The 17,983-nt window shown below is 31.8% G+C and overlaps 1 protein-coding gene across 2 annotated transcripts in view; it reads left to right on the top strand.

The window, feature by feature from the left end:
- LOC126739166 (dual oxidase maturation factor 2) overlaps positions 1-17,983 on the top strand; it is a 47,376-nt gene that overhangs the window by 14,084 nt on the left and 15,309 nt on the right. The gene's annotated exons all lie outside the window — the stretch shown is intronic.

Here is a 17,983-nt window from a genome sequence, read left to right as displayed (position 1 = left end):
CCCAAGAATCATAGGCGATCGCAATAAAGTGATATATTATCTTATATGCAATGAATAGAAGAAGATAATAAAAATATAATTCCCAGATATGATTATAAAATAAAATACGGTAAAATCAGAAAAAAATTACATTTAATGACCCAAGAATCTGTATTAAAATGATATACTTTGCCTAATGACTAAAACAACATAATAACATTTCAAGATAATGCAGACCATGATTGATAAATTAAAAGCGGTAGAAGTCCATGAAATTTACATTGTATACATTCAATATATTCACAAAATTACTCAAGAGTAATTAGTCATAAGTATACAGGGCAACACAGAAAACACTTAATAATTTTTTTATATTGCAAGATAAACAAATAGAACTTGATGTACCAACAAAATGGTTATACATCTTTCGACATATAGTCACAAAAGTAAGTCAAGTAAACGCAAAATGTGATTTATTTTATCCATGTTTTTTTTCAAATACTTGTCACAGTTTTGTAATGCAAACTAAGTTCCTCTCCAGCACTTTTGCTCGGCGGTGTTGAAACCAAAACTAAAGCACTACAAACCATTTCTTTCCCCGTTCTCTAATACAAGTGTCTACGTAACAACTTTTCCGATGGAGCGCACTGTTTCGCCCCGTCGCCTAATCGTCCCGTGGCCTCGTCGATTCATTTAAATATGTATGTAAGAAAACACCGAGTTTTAGTTAAATTATGATTTAATAAAACGAAAAATCTTAAAATAAAACAGAACAAATTTCTCTTCAGAAATAATGCGTCGCAGACGCTGTCTAAAATTCGAATATCCCCTTTTCTTTTTAAATGCAAAACTCTTACTTAAAACTTAAAACTAACACAAACACTCCGCATCCATAAATCGTCATCATAAAGTGTCCCATAATGTCAAATAAATAAAGGTAATGGCTCGGGTGACGATTTCATAAGGAGGGCCCTATTGAGTTTTGAATCTAGCTGGTCTGGCACGGAATATATTCTCACACGGCCAATCCTGACACTCAATTCGTTCTCGAATTGAAACAAAAATCCAATGTTAACCTGGAACAACAAAACAAACGCCAGCCAAATTTTGCCAAAGTTATTTTGGTTTAAACTATTTAGTGTGGAAGCATATTATATGACACAAAAATACAAGAACTTCGTCTTTCTTTTTAACATTCTTTTTCAAATTCCTTTTTAATAAACATTTCTTTTTAACATAGCGTGAAAGCTTTCAATGTTATAGCAACATCAGTGTGAAGCATAAGCTCTTAACGTAATTCAAACATTGTTGTAAAGCGTTAAGGCTTTCAACATAATTCGTAAAGCGTAAAAGCTTTCAACATTTCTTTTAAAATTGCTCTGAATACATCTGGTTTGATTGATTTGTATTGTTTCAACATAATTCGCAAAGCGTACGAGCTTTCAACGTCATAAAAACACTAATGCAAAGCGTAAAAGCTTTCAACATAATTCGCAAAGCGTACGAGCTTTCAACGTTATAAAAACACTAATGCAAAGCGTAAAAGCTTTTAACATAATTCGCAAAGCGTACGAGCTTTCAACGTTATAAAAACACTAATGCAAAGCGTAAAAGCTTTCAACATAATTCGCAAAGCGTACAAGCTTTCAACGTTATAAAAACACTAATGCAAAGCGTAAAAGCTTTCAACATAATTCGCCAAGCGTACAAGCTTTCAACGTTATAAAAACACTAATGCAAAGCGTAAAAGCTCTCAACATAATTCGCAAAGCGTACGAGCTTTCAACGTTATAAAAACACTAATGCAAAGCGTAAAAGCTTTTAACATAATTCGCAAAGCGTACGAGCTTTCAACGTTATAAAAACACTAATGCAAAGCGTAAAAGCTTTCAACATAATTCGCAAAGCGTACAAGCTTTCAACGTTATAAAAACACTAATGCAAAGCGTAAAAGCTTTCAACATAATTCGCCAAGCGTACAAGCTTTCAACGTTATAAAAACACTAATGCAAAGCGTAAAAGCTTCCAACACAAAATAAAATAAAGTAAATACTGAAATATTAACTTGTCAAACCAATTTGCTTCCACATATCAAAAACAAAAAAACAAAATATTTTCCAATTACCTAAAATAAACAAGCAGAAGAAGTAATAATGTATCTCAACATTCTGAAAGTTCGCCTGGCCAAACTCGGATCATGTCTCTAGCAATAACTCTTTTTCGATTAGTTGACAGATTTTTTAACTCAAACCTGTCATTCGGCAAAATAGAAATAACTTCAAATGGACCTTCGTATTTCTTGTCCAACTTTGCTAAATGACTGTCACCCGACGGATGAAAGACAAGATCGCCGATTGAGATTTCTTTATTGAGCCTTTTTGTTTTGTCAAATAAACTTTTTGCATAATTCGCCTGTTTTCTCATACGTCCGTATGCCAGTTGCCGATCTTTCTCTAAACTCGCCGATGCATTAATTAAAGGGAGAGACTCAGTTAGGGTTCGTACATCGCCATTACTACCTTCTAGCCCAGTTAGTAAATAAATTGGTGAAAATCCCGTAGTTTTTTTGTACCGTCGTGTTTAAAGTGGTTTGCAACTTTATAACATGCTTTGACCATTCGCACTTAATTTCAATTTCTGTGCGTAATAAATTCAAAACTTTAAACGCAATTAAGTGTTGACGTACGCCCAATTCTAACAACATCTGTTTTACAGACTTATCCGTAAAATTAGTGCCTCGATCACAAATCAAAGTTTTTGTGACACTGAACATACTTAAATACAATTTAAGAGCGGCACTTGTCTCGGGGCCAGAAAGGGATTTAAGCGGCACTAAGATTTGTATTTTGAATGTATTTTCTAAAGGAATCAATGATGAGTAATAAATGTTTAAACCCCTCGATAGACACAGGAAACGGACCCACACAATCAGCATGCACTGTCTGAAAAGGAATCGGTTTTTTGTCAATAGGACGTAGTTTGGTATGTTTGGGGCCGGTGTGACCTTTACCCACTAAACATTTTAGACAATGATCGCAATATTTCTTCACAAATTTTGCCATTTTTGGAAACCAAAAGAAATGATTTATCTTTGTGAATGTGCATGTTGTAAAAATTAACCTTTTCGATACTCGATATCAAAATTAAAACATTGCAAATAGAGCCACCATCTAGCTACTCTAGGAATAAGTTCATTTTTATTCTTTGACAGTTTAAGGGAGTTACAATCAGTTATTAATTTAAAATGAATTCCCAATAAATAGACGCGAAAATGTTTAATGGCATAATAAGCAGCTAGGGTTTCAAGTTGATAAGAATGGTATTTAGATTCCTCATTAGAGGTGCGTTTCGAAAAATAAGAAATTACTTTTAACTGTTTATTTTCGTGACGCTGAAACAGTATCGCGCCGAAGCCGACAGAGCTAGCATCGGTGTGAAGTTCTGTTTCTAAGCTTGGGTCAAAAAATGATAATAACGGCCTTTGGCTCAAGAAAGCGCAAACATAGTTTTTTGCTATTTTTTGATCATCACCCCAAATAAATTTTTTATTATTTTTCGTTAGTTTGGTTATACATGCCGTACGAGAAGACAACTCGGGTATAAATTTGCGAAAATAGTTTGCTAGTCCCATAAACTGCCTAACTTGTTTAACATTTCTTGGATCAGCTGCTTTTAAAAGCGCTTCTACCTTAGCCTTCCCTGGTCTAACCCCTTTTTCGGAAATTTCCTGTCCCAAATATTCCAGTTGATTTTGAAAAAAGTTACATTTTTTAGATTCAAAGAAAATCCAGCTAAAGAGAGTGATTTTAAGACACGGTCTAATTTTTCTAGTCCTTCAATGACAGTTACAGAGGGAATTAAAACGTCATCTAAATAAACTAATGCATCCTTGTCTTTTAAGTCACCCAGTGCCTTGGATATAGCACGCTGGAATACCGCGGGAGCATTGGCCAAGCCAAAGGGCATCCGCAAATACTCATAATGGCCATCTGGGGTCACAAAAGCGGTTTTTTCAATAGAATCAATAGCAATTGGTATCTGATGAAAACCAGATGCCATGTCCAACGTTGTAAAAAATTTATTACTCTTTAAATTATCAATCTGATCCTGTATTAACGGCAAGGGAAACCTTTCCTTTTGTGTGTTTTTATTAAGTACCCTAAAATCAACACACATTCGCGCGGACCCATTTTTTTTTTATAAACAAGGACTATTGGACTGGCGTATGGTGAATGGCTCTCGCGAATTATTTTGTTTTTAAGTAAGTCTTGTACTATTATTTTTACTTTTTCTCTTTCACATAATGGCATTCTATACTATATAATATAATATATTCACATAAGGACAAAAATTTATAATCGTATCGTCTTTTAGTTTAATATTTAAATCAGCAGTAGTAATAGCAGCTACTGAATTTCCCTGCGTAATATTTTGTTTATATTTAGAAAGTAAAGTTATTAAATTTTGCAACTCGATACCAGTTAATGGTGTGTTAATGGTTTCTGAGGGTATTAATAATTGATTAATGGTTTTTGGAATTAAATTACTGTTATTATTCAAAAACAATCGAGTTCCGGTGTGATCTGTGCGTATTTCTAGATCTGTGTAATTAAATAAATCTCTTCCGACTATAGCATCAGGGCCAATTGTGGAATCGTCGACAAGATAAAAAGAAATTTCAAATGCAGTGCCATTATTTTCTAATCTCAATTCAGTTTTACTATTAGCAAAAATTATATTATTCCCTATGCCCTTCATAGTAATAAGACAAGGTTCTAAATGACAGTTTAGCTTATTTGCGATTTTTTGGGACAATAAGCTACATTCCGCACCTGTATCTATCAAGCAGTTTACCTCCAAACCTTGGATGAAAAACTTCGTACAAAATTCCTTGTCCAAGTTGATAGAAAAATAATTAACTTGGGAAGTCGAGGGTCGCTGGGATTCTTTTTTAAAACATTTTGATTCAGAATGTCCGCGTTTTTTACAATAGTTGCAAATAAGTTCAGATTTATTTGCCAATTTTATATGGTCATTATAAGATTTATTTTCTATAGCTTGTCTCTTAAATTGATTATTCTGACAATGGCGGCTGATATGCCCAGTTTGGTTACAGTTGTAACATTTCTTTGAATTATTGTCAAATTGATTTTTAAAATGAAAAGGAAAACTTCTTTTTTGGCCTCTTTTATCAGAAAAATTACCCGGGCTAGATTTATTATAATCACTTAAAAGAATTAGTAATCCACTAACTGAGTCTAGGTTGCTATTAAAATCAGCGGTTCTGACATGAATGTCTTTGATATCACCAATGACAATTTCTAATAACTGACTATCAGTTAGATTAAAATCTAGAGAATTTAAAAGAATAATTTTTTTTTGGCATACTCACAGTACGAGGTAGCGTCATTGCTGGTGTACAAACAGGCTCTTCGCAACTTTTCGCTTAGATTTCTCTTGGCCGGATAAAGACTACATAACTCAACAAGTCCTAAAGTCCTCCCAGGTTCGCTGTAACGGCTTCCAAGTCGACAACCAGTCCCTTGCTTCTCCAGCCAACCCACTCGAACCTCTGGCAAGTAACTCATGATTAGACCACTTAAAAGTTTCACCCAATTTTTCCAATTCGTTACACCACCTTACCGCACCGTCATCGTCATTTCCCGGATTAAACCTCGGAATGTCCACTAACGTCGACACAGCACTTTTGTTTTCATCTCTAAGCGCTTTTAGAGAGTCGGTTAAAATTTTCGCGAATTCATCCATAATTCTTGTATCCACAAGACGCGATTAAGTTTTTCTTTTATTTTACTGATTTAAAGCCGTCCACGAAAACAATATCGAACAACAAGTGGTACTTTTAGTAAGCCGATCCCACTTCTGATGTAAGAAAACACCGAGTTTTAGTTAAATTATGATTTAATAAAACGAAAAATCTTAAAATAAAACAGAACAAATTTCTCTTCAGAAATAATGCGTCAGTACTTCAGACAGCGTCTGGCTGTCTAAAATTCGAATATCCCCTTTTCTTTTTAAATGCAAAACTCTTACTTAAAACTTAAAACTAACACAAACACTCCGCATCCATAAATCGTCATCATAAAGTGTCCCATAATGTCAAATAAATAAAGGTAATGGCTCGGGTGACGATTTCATAAGGAGGGCCCTATTGAGTTTTGAATCTAGCTGGTCTGGCACGGAATATATTCTCACATGTATTTGCACTTTATTATCCTGTATTATATTATCCTGTATTGATTGTATTTAGATATTAGGAAGCCGAACGGAATGGTTGTTTTGATTTTGATAGATTTAATTATACTGGTGACACGTTATTGAGTTATTTTACGGATATACCTGGTAGTAATAAAATGTTTTGTTTTATTACTACATGCCTACCTTATAAGGGGTTTTTAAAGTCTAGTCGGATCCGTCGATTTTTGTTTCGAGAGTGTGGTATTTACTTTCATACTCTTTGGGACAGTATTTTATCTTTTGAAAAATGTTTTTAGGAGCGTCTTTTGGGGGCCTATACCATAGCCTATACCATATTTACATCTGTGCCTAAACCTATATCTCATTAATAGGAATTCCTACTGACGAGATATACGCCCCTTTAGGGAAAAAAATAATAGATAGGTAGATAGGTAGGTACTTTTTTTTTCTCGCACTAAGGCATGTCGCATTTTTCCTTAAAAACCCTTAATATTTAAATAAAAATTATATTATTTTTATTCCCTATACAGTGCAAAACTATAATGTGTGTAACAAATCCTAATAACCGCCTCAAGGATGTTTACCAATTTGTTGTATTGCCGCATTTGCAAAAGTTTTAATTTCTAGAAATAGACGACAAAGATTTATTAAATAAACTTCTCAATAAATATTCAGCATATATTTATATACCTACTTCGGTACTTTAGTTGTATCAGCATTTTTTTTTGTATGACTTTTGCGCACTTTTGGGTGTATGAAAATAAAATTAGATCATTACTCGTCCAGACTCACTCTTGTCATTAGTGATGTCGTCTGTCTTAGTACGTCTGTCTTAACGAATATTGGACTTATTGGAAATCTAAAAATACCACCCTATAGCACGGAAAAAGTAGAAATGTAAAAGCATACATACATTATTTTATAATTGGATAAAACATAAGTTCGGAAAAAAAATCTTTCAATCGGAATTTTTTAAAATTTTTTAAATACAAACCCACTCGTATATTGGGTAAGGTTCAAAAATATGCAACTTTTTTCCTAATTTAACCAAATCTCTACAAATCTATAATAGTCCGTAACTATTAACTATTCCCCATGTGTTGACCCACGAATTTGGGACATCCTATAAATATATATCTTCACATATTTTTTTATAGATAACTTAATCATTGACTACAATGAGGATGAAGAAATCCGAAATAATCTAATAAAAGCTGTAAATAGTCAAAATGTGGACAAAACCCTACAACTTCCTGAGAGGAAAAACGAACTTGTACTAAAATTCCAACAGTTTATTGAAAGCGCAGATACTGCCGAAGAAGTGGACGAAATAGAAAAAACATTGGTGGCATTGGATCCTACATTGCGAGCTATTAAAGAGAGCCAAATAAGAAAAAGAAAAAATATTCCATTTAAATCTACTGCTCACCCTAATAAGAATATAGAGCCACAAAGACGGCTGTTTAAAACGAGCAAATCCAAAAAACGAAAGCCCGCAAATTTAGCTGCTCCCTCTACGGAGGATATGGATAATGCGGCTTTGCATTTACTATATCCTTCAATTCCTTCATCTTCATAACTTAAATAAATATATTACCTATGCATTTGATTATATTTAGTTTTTTTTTAATCCCCTTTTATGAGCAATGTACTATCCTCAGCAAAATTAAGTGGGACAGTCAAAATTATGTTTGAACTCGAATTCATTTCAACTTAAAATATCGAAAAAAAGTGTTTTTTTATTTTTGCATTTTTTATTCAAAGTTAGTATTATTTATTTTTGCATCTATTTTTTGACTTCGACATTGTCGAATGATTGTTGAGTAAACCAAAAAGAAAACGAAAGTTGATCCAAAAAAAATCCTAAATAACATAAAAATTCCTATTATAATGCCTGTTGTTTACGTTGATTCTATATACCTATAGGTATCTGAACAAGATTTTTTCCGGGCATGAATTGTGCAGCGGCCTTAAGAGCGTAATCCAATTCAGCCAAGAAAATTTCAAAAATAGTATAGAAGGGTTCAAAGTAGTACAGAAGGGGTGACGTTTAGTACGATCGATTATCAATCAACGATATCGATTAGCAATCACTCAACGATATTAGAATTTAGCCGGTAAAAACTGCGTTGAAAGCCTTTTCTGGATAAATGAGATCTAAGAAACTAGCGCTTTTTAATATTATTTTTTTAGAAAATTGTTAGTTAATGGATTAATCTAGACATCTGTAGAATCAATTTTTTGAAATTTAAATTCTAAACAGCTAAAATATAGCGTTGAAAATTACCTTAATTTTCTGTATGTTTAAGCATTGTTTTTTATTTGATTTTAGACCTAATTAAAAAAAATAAAACTACAGAAGTCTAGTTTTGTCCTTTCTGAATAAATATTTTAAAACCCCATATCAAAAAACCCAAAAAACCTTCTAGATTCTTAGATCTCATCTATCCAAAAAAGCCCTTTTTTGGCCAATTTTCGCAGGCGTATGAAGCCTCTTTTTTTGGGCGACTCTCTGTTTGTAAGGTTGGCGCATCAGCTATAATTTTTTTTGGCGAATCTGCACCTCACGTTATTTTAATAAATTGTTAAAAGTTGATCCAGAGGTCATAATTTTATTTAGAAATACTACCTACATATTTAATATATCAATACCAAAAGTAGATTATTATATTTTATTTTCTGGTTTTTGGCTTGTCTTTTAATTAGCATTTTATTACTTTTATGACTGCACAATTTCACCTGGCCGAATGAAAAGGAGGTATTTTATTAAATTTGTCCTTATTCTAATTAAAAAATCATAAAGCTATCTCCTCCCTCTATTAAGGTACCTACCTAGGGGTTGTTGGTTGCCGATGCCGGGTTAATTCCATAAGGTTGGTGAATATAATAATATTGTATTGTCATAAGACAAGAACCCAATATTTGTGTAAAATTTTGTTACAATCGGTTAAGTAGAAGTAGTTCAAAGGTCAAAAAGTTAGTGCAATATTTGAAACAATCAAAATGTACATATATTTTAGATACGGGCCAAAGATGAATAAAACTGTTAAAAAACAGATTTTATTAATACTAATATACCTAAAATAACTCAATTAACGTGTCACCAGTAAATTTGTCTAAATCAAAACAACCATTTCAGCTTTCAGCCTCGAAAAACGTTTTATTTATTATACAGGTAATACAATTTCAGCGATGGCTTGACGGGGCTACGAGGTGATAAGGCAACGGGGCAATACCAGTGCGCTCTATCTGAAAAGTTGTTACGTAGACTCTTGTTTCTCTAATCTCCTGAACCCTTTCAATAGGTAGTTCTTGGGTTTTAATGTGCCAATTTCTACATTCTTGGAGGCAAAAAGATATCTCAAAATTTGACAGAATATTTAAAATAGTTTTAGCAATCGGTCTATATTTTTAATATTTTCTGAGAATAAATCTTTGACTTGATACTTTGCTGAAAGTTAGTATTCCTTATGGAAAGCCCGAAAACAAAAAAATGCGATCCTTTCCCCCGTACTTTTCGGAAAACTCTAAATTTTTTGGTAATTGATTTTTTGCTAAAACTGAAGGTTTTATGCACTTTATTAAATATAATCATTACATATATATCAAATATGAATCAGTAGATCTCGTAAGACATCACAATCCAAAAAAATTTTAAGTACCAAAAATAACCCAAGGAGGGGGAAAATGACATAATTTTTTGGTAAATAACATGCTCCGGAAACATCGAGTAAAATAGAAAAGCCCCTTATGAAACGTAAATTATTATGTGTCATTCATATTGATATAATGCGTTTCTTGGAAAATAAACGTGCTGTATCTCTAAAAACCTACGTAAACTCTTACTCACAAAATATGTATCGCAATTCGCTCGTTTATACAAATAGTCACATAGGTCCCTTTTATAGCATTTCTTCATTTTCATTCCTTTCACAACAAATCGATGCTATTTCTGTCCAACCCATGGTACATGGTATAGTAAGTGTATTGATGGTATCCTTGACCATCACCTTTCTTTGCGTATTGCCTCAAGGTACACATACACACACGAGTTATAAATCAGCTGTAATAAAATACCAGTGGCGGATTTATAATTGGTATTTACCACATATTTGAGTACTTTTTAAAAATATTAAATGAATATTTACTTTATATTTCTTGCTGGTGTACAAAGTTCGGTTTCAGTTAATTTCTATTTTAAGTTTATTTTTAGTTTTGTTAAGGCCATATATTTTCACTATATGATTGCTTTTTATTATTATCTCTAGATCTATCAACTATTTGTAAAAAATGAATAAAATAATATAAAACCGCAAGTAATAAAGCTGTAATGATACCGAATTGTTTAAGATACATCATCTTCAAGAAGGAAGAGGAGAAGGAGAAAACGATCTTCGGTTTCTGAATAGCTTCTTTTGTTTTTTTTTACTGATTAATTATTTCATGTATTTGTGTGTTTAAAATGATTCACTTATTTATTGTTTAAACTTCTGAAACTATAAATCCCTCTTATTTTCTTATTTTTCTCCAATTCGGATTTCACTCTACGCTACTGTATAATAATCCAACATACAACCTCTAATATACCATTTGGGTGTGCCAACATTTTAAAAGAACTTGAGGGTCTTGGATACACTGTCATACGCCGGGTATTTCCGTCTATTTTATTTTTTTGTGCATGGTTCAAGGTGATATTTAATGACATTTTTGAACTTATTGTATCTTTTCTCATGCTAATACTGTATATTATTTCCTAATTAATGAATACTTCCTGGAAGGATTAGATCGAGAGTAAATTTAAAATAATAACAAGTGATCAACATATCACTCAATACAGTAAAATAATAAATGTAGTACTACATAAGAAGCATTATTCATAAGTGAGTTAGAGATGAAAGAGCAATAATTAGTATATTTCTACGAGTATATTTCTTTTACAAACGTGAATCAATAAAAATTTTTGATTAAAAATGTTGACATTTTTTGAAAAAGACGATGAAAGAAACCCAGCTAATAGTATTTTACAGAAATTAAAGAAGGCTAGCAGCAATAACGACAACGATATATAAAAGAACCCAAAATCATTGCAGTTTTTGTTTTTGATTTTTTTCCGTTGCTCGTGAATTATTTTGAGATTTTGTTAGAACATTTTTGAGTTTATTGGGCGTTTTTAAAATTTCTTGTGCAAATAAATCGAAAAAAAACTGCATAAATTTAACATTCTTAAAGAAAAACCACAAGAATTCACAGAAACTCGATAAAACTAAAAATCTAAGAAATTTAAAGGAATCAGGAAAACTACGCGAGTCACAAGTACAATAATACGTAAAATAGACCTGTTTTTTCTTGCTCAAAAATTATTTTAGGATTCCCTGGATAAGTGAGTTGAAGGAAACTTTGTAAATTTAACTCTATATAGCGTCAAGAAACTCAAGAATACTATAACATTGCATTTAAAAAAAACAACCAGAATTATTCACACAAAACTGAAAATCAAGAAAGAACCACATTTTTTTTTCAGTGCTCTTGAATCATTATAAGATTTTTAAAAATTTTCTTCGATAGCTTTATTTATTTTTATTTTTATTTATTAAGATTTTCCCTGAAGAAGGAAAATATTTAATAAAATTGCGACAAGTCAAAAGCACAATCACACACAAAATAAGTTAAATCATTAAATTAAAAAAAAAGTAAAATTTTTGGGATTTCTCGGATTTTAGGTAATTTTTTTGGGAAATTAAGGTCACAGAAACCTCATGGCTTTAATCCAACTTTATAGTACTCATAGCAAGTTAAGAAAAGTAAAAATCCAAAATAAACCTAAAATTAATATGAAAAAATAATGTGTTCTAATGAAGAACTCTTGAGTTAAATTTGATTTTTAATAAACATTTCCTTTTGGAACTTTCCAATAATCAAGAATAAATTAAAAAACACACTTTTGAAAACAGTTTAATAATATTTAAGGAAAATTTTGATTTTAAGTTTAAAGAAACTTTATAGATTTAACGTAAGCTTAAGGCCTACCGCACACTGGCAACTTTAGATAGGCAACTTATTAATCATAAAAATAGAACACAATAATATTTATGATCTGCCGCACACAGGTGATTATTTAGTTGCGGCAACTAAAAAATTCCAACCTGTTGGATTCTTTGAGAGACGAAACAGTTGGTGATAAAATAGAACAAGCTTGTTTTAAACGGGATCGCGCTCACTGGTGATTTGCTTTGAAAAAAGTTGCTTTGTAGTTAATATTTGTCGATAAGCCGGCAAATTACAACAAAAATGGCTGCTATAGATGTTGAATTGTTTATTACTGAAGTCGAAAAACGACCAGCATTGTACAATACGAAACAAAAAGAATATTCAGATAAAAATCTAATGAAAAAATTATGGACTGAATTATGTGAAAAATTCATTAAGAATTGGAATGAACTTGGGGATAAGGAAAAGAATGAAAAAGGTAAGTTTTACCAAATAATTTTATGTTTATCAAGTCACAGATTCAACATACCTACAGAATTATTCAAACATATACAGGGTGTTTTTAAATTTGGGGTTTACATTTTAACACTATATAGAATGTAAGAAAATAAAAACTTTTATAAGAATAAAATTTTGTCCAAAAAGGTCTTGATTCTGAGATACAGGGTGTAAAAATTTTTCATTTTGCTAGGAGACTAAGCAATTTAGGTCATCTGTTTATAGGAACTTTTTTTTTTTGACCTACAAAATGTCGTTTTTAAAGCACAAATTATAAAAGTTTTTTTTAACAATCGATTTCTCGGTTATGAATGAAAAAACATGTTAAATAAAAATGGCCTAAAAAATTACAAATTTTTGTTCTGCCAAATAATAAAAATATTCATTGCATTTAAATAAAAAATAAAGTTTTTTATAATCACATTTTTTATCATCGAAATTGCTTTCCTCCAAAATACAGTGTGTTTAAGTTAGCAAAATGTAAAACGTGAAGACCCTGTATCTCAGAAACAAGACAATTTAAGACAAAATTTTATTCTTATAAAAGTTCTTATTTTCTTGCGTTCTATATACTTAGTGTTAAAAGAAAAACCTCAACTTAAAAAACACCCTGTATATTCACAAAAGACCAGAACATAAATTTTTAAATCTTATCATATTGCCAAGGAACAGACCCTTGAGGAGAAATAAAGTAATTTGCAATATAATCTCTAACTGTATACCCTTCATTGTTGCTCCTTAGTCCAAGAGCAGGAATATCTTCCAATGGACATTCATAAAAGATTTCTTTAAAATTTAGTCCATCAAGTTTTCTCACATAATTGTGTAAAATACAGCATGCTTTTGTAATGGAGTCGCTAAATTCAACTTGGGTATCTAGAGGCCTGTGGAGTATACGCCACTTGTTGGCTAAAATTCCAAATGTACATTCTATCATTCTACGTGCCCTCGAAAGTCTATAATTAAAGATTCGTTGTTTTACGGTTAAATTTCTGCTTGGATATGGCCTCAAAACGAATTTTGAGAGAGCAAAAGCTTCATCTCCCACGAGCACAAACGGCATAGCTTTTCCATTTTTATCATTAGGAAGATTTTTTTCATTCGGAATATTTAATTCCTTCTTGTCAAGCAAATGCGAAAATGCCGATTGTTTAAATATGTTGGAATCACTTGTCGATCCATAAGATCCTACTTCAACATATATAAAATTATAATTGGAATCTGCAATGCCTAGAAGAACAGTAGAAAAGAAAGATTTATAGTTAAAAAATTCGGACCCAGATTTATCAGGTCTTTTTATTCTAATATGTTTCCCGTCTACTGCTCCGATGCAATTGGGAAATTGTGTTTTCTCATTAAACTCATTGGAAACTCTTATCCAGTCATCATGATCCGGTTTTGGCATATAGAGTGGCACCAAACATTCCCAAAGTTTCTCACATGTGTCTTTTACAATTTTTCGTATCGTTGTAATTCCAAGTAAATATTCATAATGTAGTGATGCAAAGCTATTTCCCGTTGCTTAATACCTAAAAAAAAATTGTCTAATATACATCATGTTTTATACATCATATCATATACATAATGTTTTTTTTAGGTAACGAGTTACAAAAAAGATGGAAAAATCTTAGGACATGTTTTAAAAGAGAGTACGATGCTCAAAAGAATATTGCCTTTGGTTCTGGGGCTAAAAAGAGAAGGGAATATCTTTACTTTGAGCAGCTTTTATTTCTGCGGGATTCTATAGAAAGCAGAATTAGTTACAACAGTCTCGAACAAGGTACTGATGATGTGGAAGATAACACAGAAACCAGAGAGGAAGAATCAGAAGCTAGTGAAGCTACGCAACTTCGTACTGGTGCCAAGACTGACCATTCTAGAAAGAAAATTTACCAAAAGAAAACTCATCAGAAAACATATGAGGAATCTCTGCTTCAGATTTTGAGGGAAAAAAAGGATACAGAGAATGAAATTGACGAAGATAAATATTTTCTTTTGTCTCTACTCCCTTCATTAAAAAAATTTAATGAAGACCAAAAATTTATTACACGAACGGAAATCCTGAATGTGATAAGACGCGTTCGTATGTCGGGAAGCGGCCAAAATCAAATTCCCCATGAAGCAAATGCTTTGCACCACCAAAATACTGTCAAAAGTCTTGCTGTAAATATTCCTTCAACTAGTGCAGAAGGATCATATTATGGAGATGATAGAAATAGTTCTTTGCACTCGCCAACATATTCCTACCACCAAGAAGGTTATAACAATGTTATACAAAGCAGCAATCGCAATCCAAGCTATACTGCAGCACAATATATTTCAGACTTTTCCGCAGGACAGGTACAGGTTTATGCAAATACGTCCCAACAGCAAATTGATGATGAGTCAGAAAGCTTCGTATACTCATACGGAAATAATTAAAAAATTTATTTGGATATTCCCTCAAAGTGCTGAACAATTTATAAAATTGCCCATCTAGAAGTCTTTTACTTATCAGAGGATGGACCCAAAATTTTCGCTTTCCTTTTTGACGACGTTTTTTTAAAATCAAAGCACAAACGCACGCTGTTTCTAGGAAATCCATTTCGACTGAGGTTGCGGAGCAACTATTCAGTCATCATTGGGCGTTGTAAATAGATTTGCAATAATTTTTAGTGACTAAACTATTTAATCGCCGAGATTAAAAAGTTGCCAGTGTGCGGTAGGCCTAACTTAAATCATAAAATCATTTAAAAGTTTCATTAATTTTTTTGTAAAATATTTTCAGTATATACGAGAGTTGGCCACCTTATTTAATTAAGTTAATTAGATAAGTTTTTCTTATAAAAATATGTAGACAAAAATTAGTATGTACTTGGACAAATCGTTCTTGTTTATGGAATGTTGTTTACATGCTATTCTTAATAAATGTACATAAATTATACCAAATATTGTTATAAACCCATTAACTAATGAAGTAACAATATTAACCAGGAAGTTGCACTAACAAAGAAAATATCAAGGCGAAGCAATAATGTTAATGGAGTTGAGAAATCCAACTGCACTCTCTACCGGCATTAGTTTGTTTTACTTTCAGTGTTCTATATGTAATAGCGGCAATTCACACATACTTCGCCTTGGTTACCATTAATATTAACATTTAATTTGTAATATAATTAAATATCGGTTATAATTACAGCGTAAATATGCGTAAAGTGGCAATTATGTCAAGAAGCTGCTTAAGGGGTTTGCTTAATTATACCTCGTTAAGTGATCATTTTATGTAGAATTTTTGGACTATCTAGTTAGTAAATCTAGTTAGTTAATTATGAGCTTTATTAGTATTGTCAAATGCTTTAATACAAAAAAAATTCTTCTCCACAAGGTTAAGTGTTGAAATAAAAATATTTTTGGTAAATCCTGAAAACATTTTTGAGATTAATTACTAATACATTAACGTCACAGAAAACAGAGTTTAAGTTGCTGACCTTTACATCCAACTATTATTTTTCTATTTGTACTTTCTGCGGTTCTCTTGAGTTCTATGGTAGATTTGCGGTTTTTTGGATTACATTTATGCCTTTACAGAACATTTTTCCTTTGCTTATTTTGAAAAACATTCGCGAAGTGAAAGTTCATCTATAGCAGGGCATTTTGATATAATTTTTTACATTTTCAGAGTAATTTGAAATTCAATTCTAGGCATTTAAAGTGCGTTTTATTCCAGTGGCCCGAGGATAATATTATAGAGGTCCAAACGTTGACACAAAAAAAATCAATAAAAATCCTAATTAACCTAAAAAAGAACAAAACTAAAACTAAAAAGGGTAGAAACAAAAAATGGCAAAGCAATTTGGCTGGCATGCGATGGAAGGTAACAAGAATAGACAAAAAAGAACCATAAAAGAAAGATTGGATAGGCCAGCTTATCTTTGGTCTTAGTTGATTTTGCAGTTTATACTACTATGTATCTACTACTAGTCATACTACTAGCACAGATATAACTAGCTAACGCAAGTTGCGTTAGCTAGTTATATCTGTGCTACTAGGCATCTCGTTGGGAGTCGAGAAGAATTTGCTTAACCTTGGTGTAAAATTTATTAAATGACAAATCTTTAATATTATTTGGCAAGTTATTCCACATTGTAACTCCGACAACCGAAAATGACTTGTGGAAGTTACTTGTTCTATGTTGAGGTATCCTAAAATTTCCAACATTACGAGTATTGTGTAAATGCGAGAGAGTAGTAAATAACTTATTTAAATAAGGGGGTTGACCCGACTTTATTATTTTATATATAAAGGCATATATGTGTAATTTTCTTCTCCTTTCCATATTTAAAATAGAATTTATGTTTAAATAAGGTGTGATATGCTCCCGATAGGCAGCGCTATAAGAAAATCTTATACAGCTATTTTGCAATTTTTGTATAGATCTAGAAAGCTCAGATGTTATAGAATTAGAATATACGATATCACCGTAGTCGAGTAAGGAGAGAATGAGGCTATTGCAGAGATAATATTTGGTTTTACTCTTTAAGACATTTTTAAATCTGTACAGATTTCTAAGACGCATATAGCCTATATTTAATTTGTTTTTAATGTGTGTCTCAAAACAAAAGTTAGAATCTAAAGTCAATCCTAATATTTTCACTTCATTGACAACTGGAATTTTTTCTCCATTAATCTCAATATTTATACTTTTATACAAGTGTCTCAGAATTCCTGACTTACAGCCATATAAAATGATGTTAGATTTAGCAGGGTTAATTTTTAAGTTATGCTCATTGGAAAAATTAACTATGTTTAGTATATCCGATTTAATTTTTTGCTCAGAAATATTAAAATTTAAAAAATTTAATGGCATGTATATTTGAGAATCATCAGCATATTGTTGTAATTTACAATGTTCAATACAGTTAGGCATATCCGCAACATAAATCGAAAATAAAAGAGGTCCCAATATGGAGCCCTGAGGAACACCAACTTCCAAATCAAGATACCCTGAGTGCTCCAAACTTCCATTGTTGGTTTTTAACAACACCGAATGTGATCTATTTTTAAGAAAGGAATCAAAAAAAGAAACTGTAGATTCGGAACAACCAAAATATCCCAACTTTGCAAGGAGCATTGAGTGATTTATAGTATCAAATGCTTTGCTAAAATCAAGCACCGCCATGCAAGTACTTTGTTTATGTTCTTCGTTAAGTCTTATATTATCTAACATTCCCACCAGACTAGTAGTTGTACTATAATTCCTCCTAAATCCCGATTGCGTATCTGGAAGTATACCAAATGAGTTAACAAAATTATAAAGTTGTTG

Source organism: Anthonomus grandis, chromosome 8 (assembly GCF_022605725.1).
Source record: "Anthonomus grandis grandis chromosome 8, icAntGran1.3, whole genome shotgun sequence".
Lineage (NCBI taxonomy): Eukaryota > Metazoa > Arthropoda > Insecta > Coleoptera > Curculionidae > Anthonomus > Anthonomus grandis.
Note: the sequence above shows the minus strand (reverse complement) of the source record. Positions and strands in the feature narration are given on the sequence as shown.